The sequence below is a fragment of the Equus przewalskii genome, chromosome 6 (genome assembly GCF_037783145.1).
Source record: "Equus przewalskii isolate Varuska chromosome 6, EquPr2, whole genome shotgun sequence".
NCBI lineage: Eukaryota > Metazoa > Chordata > Mammalia > Perissodactyla > Equidae > Equus > Equus przewalskii.
In genome coordinates, this window is record NC_091836.1 from 43,014,626 (window position 1) to 43,025,850 (window position 11,225).

Genomic DNA, 11,225 nt, shown 5'->3' on the forward strand with positions numbered 1-11,225 from the left:
ACTCAGCCATAAAAAAAGACAAAATTGGCCCATTCACAACAACGTGGATGGACCTCGAGGGTATTATGTTAAGCGAAATAAGCCAGTCAGCGAAAGACGAACTCTATATGACTCCACTCATAGGTGGAAATTAGTATACTGATAAGGAGATCTGATCGGGGGTTACCAGGGAAAAGGGGGGGTGGGGGGAGGGCACAGAGGGGGAAGTGGTGTACCCACAACATGACTAACAAAAATGTACAGCTGAAATCTCACAAGGTTGTAATCTATCATAACATTAATAAAAAAAAAATTTCAAAAAAAAAAAAAAGCAGGCCCCTTAAATTACTAATAGCTTTGTAAACTAAGCATTGTTCATGATTTGTGAAAGTAGATTTAAAGTAATATTCAAAGATGGAGACTTTTTGGAGGACCCTGTGATAAATCTCTATCCTCTCATCTCTGTAGAAAAAATATCCAAGATATTTTGTTAACTACAAGCCAGTAATTTAGAGAGACCAAAATATGCATTCTTAACTACAATAAATATTTCCTTTTTTTTTAAATTTTTTTTATTAATGTTATGATAGATTGCAACCTTGTGAGATTTCAGTTGTACATTTTTGTTAGTCATGTTGTGGGTACACCACTTCCCCCTTTGTGACCTCCCCCCACCCCCCCTTTTCCCTGGTAACCACCGATCAGATCTCCTTATCAATATACTAACTTCCACCTATGAGTGGAGTCATATAGAGTTCGTCTTTCTCTGACTGGCTTATTTCGCTTAACATAATACCCTCGAGGTCCATCCTCGTTGCTGTGAATGGGCCAATTTTGTCTTTTTTTATGGCTGAGTAGTATTCCATCGTGTATATATACCACATCTTCTTTATCCAATCATCAGTTTCTGGGCATGTAGGTTGGTTCCACGTCTTGGCTATTGTAAATAATGCTGCGATGAACATAGGGGTGCAACGGACTCTTGAGATTTCTGATTTCAGGTTCTTAGGATAGATACCCAGTAATGGGATGGCTGGGTCATAGGGTATTTCTATTTTTAACTTTTTGAGAAATCTCCATACTGTTTTCCATAGTGGCTGTACCAGTTTGCATGCCCACCAACAGTGTATGAGGGTTCCTTTTTCTCCACAACCTCTCCAACATTTGTCGTTCTTGGTTTTGGATGTTTTTGCCAATCTAACGGGTGTAAGGTGATATCTTAGTGTAGTTTTGATTTGCATTTCCCTGATGATTAGCGATGATGAACATCTTTTCATGTGTCTATTGGCCATATTCATATCTTCTTTTGAGAAATGTCTGTTCATGTCCTCTGCCCATTTTTTGATCGGGTTGTTTGTTTTTTTGTTGTTAAGCAGTGTGAGTTCTTTGTATATTATGGAGATTAACCCTTTGTCGGATAAGTGACTTGTAAATATTTTTTCCCAATTAGTGAGCTGTTTTTTTTCAATCCTGTTTTCCCTTTCCTTGAAGAAGCTCTTTAGTCTGATGAAGTCCCATTTGTTTATTCTTTCTATTGTTTCCCTCAACTGAGGAGTTACAGTGTCTGAAAAGATTCTTTTGAAACTGATGTCAAAGAGTGTACTGCCTATATTCTCTTCCAAAAGACTTATTGTCTCAGGCCTAATCTTTAGGTCTTTGATCCATTTTGAGTTTATTTTGGTGTGTGGTGAAAAAGAATGGTCAATTTTCAATCTTTTGCATGTGGCTGTCCAGTTTTCCCAGCACCATTTGTTGAAGAGACTTTCTTTTCTCCATTGTAGGCCCTCTGCTCCTTTGTCAAAGATTAGCTGTCCATAGATGTGTGGTTTTATCTCTGGGCTTTCAATTCTGTTCCATTGATCTGTGGACCTGTTTTTGTACCAGTACCATGCTGTTTTGATCACTGTAGCTTTGTAGTATGTTTTGAAATCGGGGATTGTGATTCCGCCGGCTTTGTTTTTCTTGCTCAGGATTGCTTTAGCAATTCGCGGTCTTTTGTTGCCCCGTATGAATTTTAGGATTGTTTGTTCAATTTCTGTGAAGAATGTTCTTGGGATTCTGATTGGGATAGCATTGAATCTGTAGATTGCTTTAGGTAGTATGGACATTTTAACTATGTTTATTCTTCCAATCCATGTGCATGGAATGTCTTTCCATCTCTTTATGTCATCGCCAATTTCTTTCAAGAAAGTCTTGTAGTTTTCATTGTATAGATCCTTCACTTCCTTGGTTAAGTTTATCCCAAGGTATTTTATTCTTTTCGTTGCGATTGTGAATGGGATTGAGTTCTTGAGTTCTTTTTCTGTTAGTTGATTGTTAGTGTATAGAAATGCTACTGATTTAAGCACGTTAATTTTATACCCTGCTACTTTGCCGTAGTTGTTGATTATTTCTAATAGTTTTTCTGTGGATTCTTTGGGGTTTTCTATATATAAGATCATGTCGTCTGCAAACAGCGAGAGTTTTACTTCTTCGTTACCTATTTGGATTCCTTTTATTTCTTTTTCCTGCCGAATTGCTCTGGCCAGCACCTCCAGTACTATGTTGAATAGGAGTGGTGAAAGTGGGCACCCTTGTCTTGTTCCTGTCCTCAGAGGGATGGCTTTCAGTTTTTGTCCATTGAGTATGATGTTGGCTGTGGGTCTGTCATATATGGCCTTTATTATGTTGAGGCACTTTCCTTCTATACCCATTTTACTGAGGGTTTTTATCATAAATGGGTGTTGGATCTTGTCGAATGCTTTCTCTGCATCTATTGAGATGATCATGTGGTTTTTGTTTTTCATTTTGTTGATGTAGTGTATCACGTTGATTGACTTGCGGATGTTGAAGCATCCCTGTGTCCCTGGTATAAATCCCACTTGATCATGGTGTATACTCTTTTTGATGTATTGCTGTATTCGGTTTGCCAAAATTTTGTTGAGGATTTTTGCATCTATGTTCATCAGTGATATCGGCCTGTAGTTCTCCTTCTTTGTTTTCTCCTTGTCAGGTTTGGGGATCAGAGTGATGTTAGCTTCATAGAATGTGTTAGGGAGTACTCCATCTTTCTCAATTTTCTGGAACAGTTTGAGAAGAATTGGTATTAAGTCTTCTTTGAATGTTTGGTAGAATTCTCCAGAGAAGCTGTCTGGTCCTGGACTCTTATTTTGGGGGAGGTTTTTGATTACTGTTTCTATGTCCTTACTTGTGATTGGCCTATTCAGATTTTCCATTTCTTCCTGATTCAGTTTGGGGAGATTGTAGGAGTCTAGGAATTTGTCCATTTCTTCCAGGTTGTTCAATTTGTTGGCATATTGTTTTTCATAGTATTCTCTTATGATCTCTTGTATTTCATTGGTATCTGTTGTGATTTCTCCTCTCTCATTCCTAATTTTATTTATTTGTGGTTTCTCTCTTCTTTTCTTGGTGAGTCTGGCTAAAGGTTTGTCAATTTTGTTAATTCTTTCGAAGAACCAACTCTGTGTTTCATTGATCCTTTCTATTGTCTTTTTTGTTTCAATATCGTTTATTTCTGCTCTTATTTTTATTATTTCCCTCCTTCTACTGACTCTGGGCTTTGTTTGTTCTTCTTTTTCTAGTTCTGTTAGGTGTCGTTTGAGGTTGCTTATGTGAGCTTTTTCTTGTTTAGTGAGGTGAGCCTGTATTGTGATGAATTTCCCTCTTAGGACTGCTTTTGCTGCATCCCAAATGATTTGGTATGTCGTGTTCTCATTTTCATTTGTCTCCAGATAATATTTGATTTCTTCTTTAATTTCTTCAATGATCCATTGTTTGTTCAGAAGCGTGTTGTTTAGTCTCCACATTTTTGCACCTTTCTCTGCTTTTTTCTTGTAGTTGATTTCTAGTTTCATAGCATTATGATCAGAAAAGATGCTTGATATTATTTCAACTCTCTTGTATTTATTGATGTTTGCTTTGTTTCCCAAAATATGGTCAATCCTTGAGAATGTTCCATGTGCACTTGAGAAGAATGTGTAACCTCCTGTTTTTGGATGAAGTGTTCTATATATATCTATTAAGTCCATCTGGTCTAATTTTTCATTTAATTCTATTATTTCCTTGTTGATTTTCTGTCTGGATGTTCTGTCCATTGGTGTTAATGGTGTGTTGAGGTCCCCTACTATTATTGTATTGTTGTTGATGTCTTCTTTTAGTTCTATTAAGAGTTGTTTTACAAATTTTGGTGCTCCTGTGTTGGGTGCGTGTATATTTATAAGTGTTATGTCTTCTTGGTGGAGAGTCCCTTTTATCATTATATACTGTCCCTCTTTGTCTTTCTTTATCTGTTTTGCTTTGAAATCTACCTTGTCTGATATTAGTATAGCGACACCTGCTTTCTTTTGTTCATTATTAGCTTGGAGTATTGTTCTCCATCGCTTCACTCTGAGTCTGTGTTTGTCTTTGGGGCTGAGGTGTGTTTCCTGGTGGCAGCATATTGTTGGGTCTTGTTCTTTGATCCATCCTGCCACTCTGTGTCTTTTGATTGGGGAGTTCAATCCATTTATATTTAGAGTGATTATTGAGATGTCAGGGCCTACCACTACCATTTTGTGTCTTGTTTTCTGGTTTTCTTCAATTTCCTTTGTTTCTCGTCCCATGGTTTAATCTGTTCTGATGAAGAGCTGCTACTCTCTGTTGTTGTCCTTCTACTTATCTCCTCTGCTCTTGGTTTTGTAGCCCCTTTCCTTTTTTGGATTTTTCAGGAATGAGGGTTTTCCTGAGGATTTCCTGAAGAGGAGGTTTTGTGGCAATGAACTCCCTTAATTTTTGTTTATCTGGGAAAGTTTTTATTTCTCCATCATATTTGAAGGATATTTTCGCTGGGTAGAGAATTCTCGGCTGTAGATTTTTGTCCTTCAGATTTTTGAATATATCATTCCACTCTCTTCTAGCCTGTAAAGTTTCTGCTGAGAAATCTGCTGATAGCCTAATGGGGGTTCCTTTGTAGGTTAGTTTCTTTTGCCTGGCTGTCCTTAGTATTTTCTCCTTGTCGTTGACTTTTGCTAGCTTCACTACTATATGCCGTGGGGTTGGTCTTCTTGCATTGATAAAGTTTGGAGATCTATTGGCTTCTGTCACCTGAAGATCCATCTCTCTCACCAGATTTGGGAAGTTCTCAGCCATTCTTTGAATAGGCTTTCTGCCCCTTTCTCCTTCTCTTCTCCCTCTGGTATACCTATAATCCTTACGTTGCATCTCCTAATTGTGTCTGATAATTCTCGGAGAATTTCTTCATTTCTTTTTAGTCTTACTTCTCTCTCCTCCTCTGCCTGCAGCAATTCTGTATTGCCATCTTCCAAATTGCTAATTCTTTCCTCCATATTATCGGCCCTACTGTTCAGAGCATCTATATTTTTCTTAATCTCCTCTATTGTGTTCTTCATTTCCAATATTTCTGTTTGGTTCTTCTTTATCGTATCAAACTCTTTTGTGACATAGCTCCTGAACTCGTTGAGTTGTCGGTCAGAATTCTCTCTTAACTCAGTGAGTATTTTAATGATGGCTCTTTTGAAGTCATCATCATTTAGGTTATATATCTCATTTTCTTTGGGATTGTTTTCTGTGTATTTGTTATTTTCCTTCTGTTCTGGAGATTTAATGTATTTTTTCATATTGCTTGATGTTGTTGATTTGTGCCTCCGCATAGAGATAGAGTTTAGTTGCTCCTTTCACTTGTTTCTGCTGCTGCGGTGGGGGAACAGCTGTTTATATTGCACCAACCAGGAACCCCATCCGCAGTTGCTAACTGGGCCTGGGCCCCTCCTCGTAGTCACAGTGGTCCTTTGGATTCCCTCCTCTGCTGTGGGGGCCATCACAGGGGGGCTTCAGGCTGCTGGTGCCTACTGTTGCAGCCCACCTAGACGTGCTCCCTCCTTGGGGTCTGCAATGGTGTTATGGGCTTTTCCAGCAGCCAGGGGTAGGATCACTTATATTTGTCGCTCCGTCACTGTCGGCACCCACAAAATCTCACTTGTCCACTATGGGTCGCAGCAGAGCTATTGGCATCTTCTACAGTCTGTGGTTAGTTCACCTAGCTATGCTACTTTTGTCCCGGGGTCTTCCAGCCTTGTGGCTGCCGGATGGGTGCTTTCTACTAGTGCTGTGCAGAGGCTTTCCCTGAGGCTGCTGTGAGCCTGTAGGGTTTCCCCCTAGGCTACGGAGCTGGGTCGCTGGAACTACACCCAGCCCCAGTCCTGTTCCCCAGGAACTCGGGGAGCCCTTTGCCCTGTCTTGGGGGATAGCCCGAGATCCTGATTTCAGTGGTAGCTGGTCAGCTGCTGCCCTGCCTGATATTCTCCTCTCTGGGACCCTCCCGGTGTTGTGGATGCTGGGCGTGGCCCCTCCGCTAATAGCAGACAGAGAGTTTTGTCTGCTGCCTGGGCAGAATTCTGGAGCTTCCCCTCCGGGCCACAGAGCCGGCCTCTGGAGCTTCACCCAGCCCCAGTCCTCTCTGAGATCTCCGAGATCTCCAGCAATCCCTAGCCCCACGGGGCGGGCAACGGCAGCTGGGGGTCACCTTGCCCTCTGGGATTCTCTCTGGGACTTTCCCGGAGTTGTGAATGCTGGGCGTGGCCCCTCCACTAATGGCAGACAGAGAGTTTTGTCTGCTGCCTGGGCAGAACTCTGGAGCTTCCCCTCTGGGGCGCAGAGCCGGCCTCTGGAGCTTCACCCAGCCCCAGTCCTCTCCGAGATCTCCGGCAATCCCTAGCCCCACTGGGTGGGCAATGGCAGCTGGGGGTCGCCCCGCCCTCTGGGGTTCTCTCCGGGTCTTTCCCGGAGTTGTGAATGCTGGGTGTGGCCCCTCCGCTAATGGCAGACAGAGAGTTTTGTCAGTGGCCCAGGCAGAACTCTGGAGCTTCACTCAGCCCCAGTCCTCTCCGAGATCTCCGGCAATCCCTAGCCCCACGGGGTGGGCAATGGCAGCTGGGGGTCGCCCCGCCCTCTGGGATTCTCTCCGGGACTTTCCCGGAGTTGTGAATGCTGGGAGTGGCCCCTCCACTAATGGCAGACAGAGAGTTTTGTCTGCTGCCTGGGCAGAACTCTGGAGCTTCCCCTCCAGGGCGTGGAGCCGGCCTCTGCAGCTTCACCCAACCCCAGTCCTCTCCGAGATCTCCGAGATCTCTGGCAATCCCTAGCCCCACGGGGCAGGCAACGGCAGTGGGAGGTCACCTCGCCCTCTGGGATTCTCTCTGGGACTTTCCCGGAGTTGTGAATGCTGGGCGTGGCCCCTCCGCTAATGGCAGACAGAGAGTTTTGTCTGCTGCCTGGGCAGAACTCTGGAGCTTCCCCTCCGGGGCGCGGAGTCGGCCTCTGGAGCTTCACCCAGCCCCAGTCCGCTCCGAGATCTCTGGCAATCCCTAGCCCCACTGTGCAGGCTGTGGCAGCCGGGGGACCTCCGTACCCTCAGTGATTCTCTCTGGGACCCTCCGGGCGCCGTGAACACTAGGCGTGATCTCCCCGCCAATGGCGGGGAGAGACTCTCCCTGCAGGCTCAGGTGTGTAACTCTAGAGTTTCCCTCTGTGTTTAGGAGTAATTGCGGGGGTTTAGGTAGGGTTCTGGTCACCTGTTTCCACCGTCGCTCCTCTGTTGTGTGCTCGCTCCTGCCCTAGATGTGTGTTGATCTTCTGGGGGCATCTGTTGGAAGAAAGCCGCTTGTGGGTACTAGGCTGTTCGGTCGAGGTTGGAGAGTTTTCACCTATTTCCACATCCTCCCGGAGGAAAGTCTGTCCACCTTCCGATGTATAGTCACGTGGGTCTCTCAGACGTCCTGAGATGCTGTCTGGATATCCTTTGTTAAGCGATAAGTGTCCAAATAATTGTAGACTCGAAGGGGGAGAGACAAAGAGGACTACTCACAGCGCCATCTTGGATCTTTTCTCCTATTTCCTTTTTTTAATGCATTCTGTGTGTAAGGAACTGTGCTGGGCAGAGGAACAGGTGTGAGTGTACAACAGAGTTTCTGTTTCTGCCTTCAAAAGCCCGAGTTAATAGCTATAGTGCAAGGTAATGATAGGTCTACAGAAAGGAGTGATCTGGCAAAAGTGATGAAGTAGGAAGAGATTCATGTAGAAGATAGGAATTCAAACTAAGTTTTATGAAAATGTATGATATTTAAAGAAAACCAAGAAAGTCAGTTTCAGAGAGGAAAGAACCAGGAGCAGGAGTGCAGAATTTGTGTGGGGGCTGTTTACACTTTTGTTTAATTGTACTTAGGCGTTGGCGTGGGGCAGAAGGAAAATGTATATTGAATCTGGATGGAAGGTTATGAAAGCCAAGGTTTGGGTCTTATTTCGTAAGCAGTGGAGAGCCACAAATGAGGAAGGTGATGAGATTAATCCATGCATAAGAACATTCCGGAATGCATATGTGGGATGAATATGACTGAGGAAAGATCAAAGGTAAGGCATACCAAGTCAGTAGGTTCTTGCAGCAGTCAAGGTATATGAGGCAATTTGAGCCTGAACTTGAAAGGTCAAAAGAAAAGAGTGGACGTGAGCAAACACAGACCCGTGCTTAGAATGTCCACTGTGGAATACGAAGGCCTCCCAGTAATTGGGCTGCTGTCTGGCATTCCAGTTATGGTGGGCTCCTGTGGACCTGAAGCGTTATAGCCTGATGTCTTACTATTTGTGCTCCTTGTAAGAGAAGAGATAGATGAGAAGCTAGTTATCAAAGATGCATTTTGTGCTGTTGCCCTCAGTTCCGATTCAGAGCTCAGTTTCCCAGCAGCCTGGCAAGGGGTTGTACCCCTGTAGCAGGAACATAGTGAACTTGGAGCTGATCTCTATCAATGTTCTTTTGGCTGTTCCGTAAATGAAACCAAAAGAAGCAGAACAGACATGCCTTCAGGGGAACCTCTGCTAGGTGCTGTATTAGGTACAGGATGTGTACAGATAACCAAATACAGCTTAACTTAGACAGAATTTATGGGTTGGGAAGGCTAGGAAACAGGAAACTCCATGTCCTTATGTGGCAGCAAGAACAGAGACATACACAGAGTGGTTTGGGGCACAAATAGTAGTCTGGTGATCGTAGTATGATGACTTCAGCCAAAATTGCATTTCCGGATTGTCTGAACTCTTCAGTTTCTCTTCAAACTACTTCCCGTTATAATACAATTACAATGGAGGGGGAACTCTCATTGCTCTAATTAGACATATATTTAAACAGAAGAATGTTTAGGTCACCTATTAAAATTCTCTCTTCATCCTTTATAGATTTGATAAATCCAAAATACCTTATTTACTTACTTGCTTTAGTGCTTATCTGGTTATAGTTTTATTTTTAAAACACCACAAGTTCTCCAAAGCTCTGCCCTGTAAATTCTCTCTCTCTCTTGATTTGCCCAAGGGAGTCTGGCATGAATAGGCACTCGAGATATTTGTTGTGTTAAATTGATTTGAATTGAACTGAGTGACAACCCTGTTGAAAACAGCCACTGTCGATGCTGCTGTTAGACTGAGCCTGGGCGCTGGGTTCAGACTCCCATGTGCAGATTTGGTTGCTGGCTTTGCCACTAACTGTGTGACTATAAACAAAATTGCTTAAACTCTCTTTGCCTGTTTCCTCATGTGTAAATTAGAGATAATAAAGATTCCTACCTCGTAGAATAGTTGGTGAATCAAGTGAAAGATTGTATATGAAGGGCTCAGAACAGAGTGCATCAAGCACCCTCAATTATTAGCGTTATCAACCTCATTTTATAGATGTGCACAGTGAACTGTAGAGAGATTAAGTGGCTTGCTCAAACTTAACACAGGTGGCAGGCTGAACTTTTAAAATATATGTCTTCCAAGAAACTTTAAATTATTTAAAATCGTGACTAGCAGTCAATTAGTGCTGAATACCAAATGTTTATGATCTGCCTCTCTTCTGGGGAAAAGGCAGGATTATATTTTCCTTTTGTCAACTTTACAAAAACATAAGCACGTAAACACGTTGCTAAGGTTTCTCCCAGGAACTTAGAAGGGGCCCAGAAACTTAAGCTTCATTAGCTTAAATTACTGTGAACGATAATTTTCCCATTGTCTATCCTCTTTGCTTTATCTGAACATTTCCATATACATTCTTCTCATCCCAAATTTTTCTCTTTGGTACTAGAAAGCCTTGTTATTCCTGGAAATTATGATCAGCCAAACACCATATGAATGAATGTTCTTCATGTTGGTGTGGATGGGAAGGTTGACCACGCAGTCGTGTGATAAACAGACCAGAACAGCATGGGTTCCTGGGTCCCCACTTCAGCAATTCCCAAATAGTAACTCCCACTGAAAGAAAGAGAAGAGAAATCTGAGAGCCCAGAGAGTAGAGTGGGAGACCCAGTGGACAAGTCTTTCCAACTGAAAATCAGATCCCAGATGCTTGATGACATGTGGCAAGTAGTAGATGAGAAGGGAAAGAATGAGCCAGGATAGACAGAATGTTCTTTTGTTGCTTAGAATGGAGCAAAATTCATCCCTACTAGCAGGGCCCTAAAAGCTTCTTCCACCTGCTCCAGGCTGAATCGGATTTCTCTCTCATTTGTTTGCAAGTAGGGATAAGCTATGTGTGTACCCAGTTCCTTTTATTTTCTTTCCTGGCTACTTGTCTCTTTTCACCCAGTTTCTTGATCCATAGCCCAGGACATTCTGGGTCTGGTGAGAATACTAGAATGCTCACGTCCCATCATGACAGACAGAAAGGAATCCTAGCGCTGGTGAGGTGTTTTTAATCCTCACAAACCAGAATGAGGGGTTGCCGGTTCTCTTCATCCAACAGAGAAGCAAGGGCACTGTGAGCCATCGTGCTTTGGGAAAGTGGGGCCTGGGATTCATTTCCAGTGCAGTTCTGCTCAGTGCTGATGTGTTTCTCCCCTTGTCTAGCTTTGACGTGGGCATTACAGTTTGCTCAAATTTTTGTAAAGAGCTTTATAAGTACTCCAAGACAGTCCAGTGGTTCCCTTCCCCAAACCCTCACCTGGGTCAAGGCCCTGAGCCACTCACACAATTCTGACCTTTCTACAGAAAGTCTGGAAGTATCATTGTTTTCCATTTTGTATATAAGTCAGTCTGTGGGCTTAATGGGCTGTAAGAGTCTTCCACCAGACTTTGAGGTTGTCGGAGTCAGAAATATAATATGCCTAGGAATTGGATTTTTATTCTGTGGTAATGAAGAGCACTGATAGATTTTAAGATGGAGAGGCCCTTAAAAGATTTGTTTTCTGAAAGCTTGTCTAGTAGAGGTATAGGGAATGTATTGGATG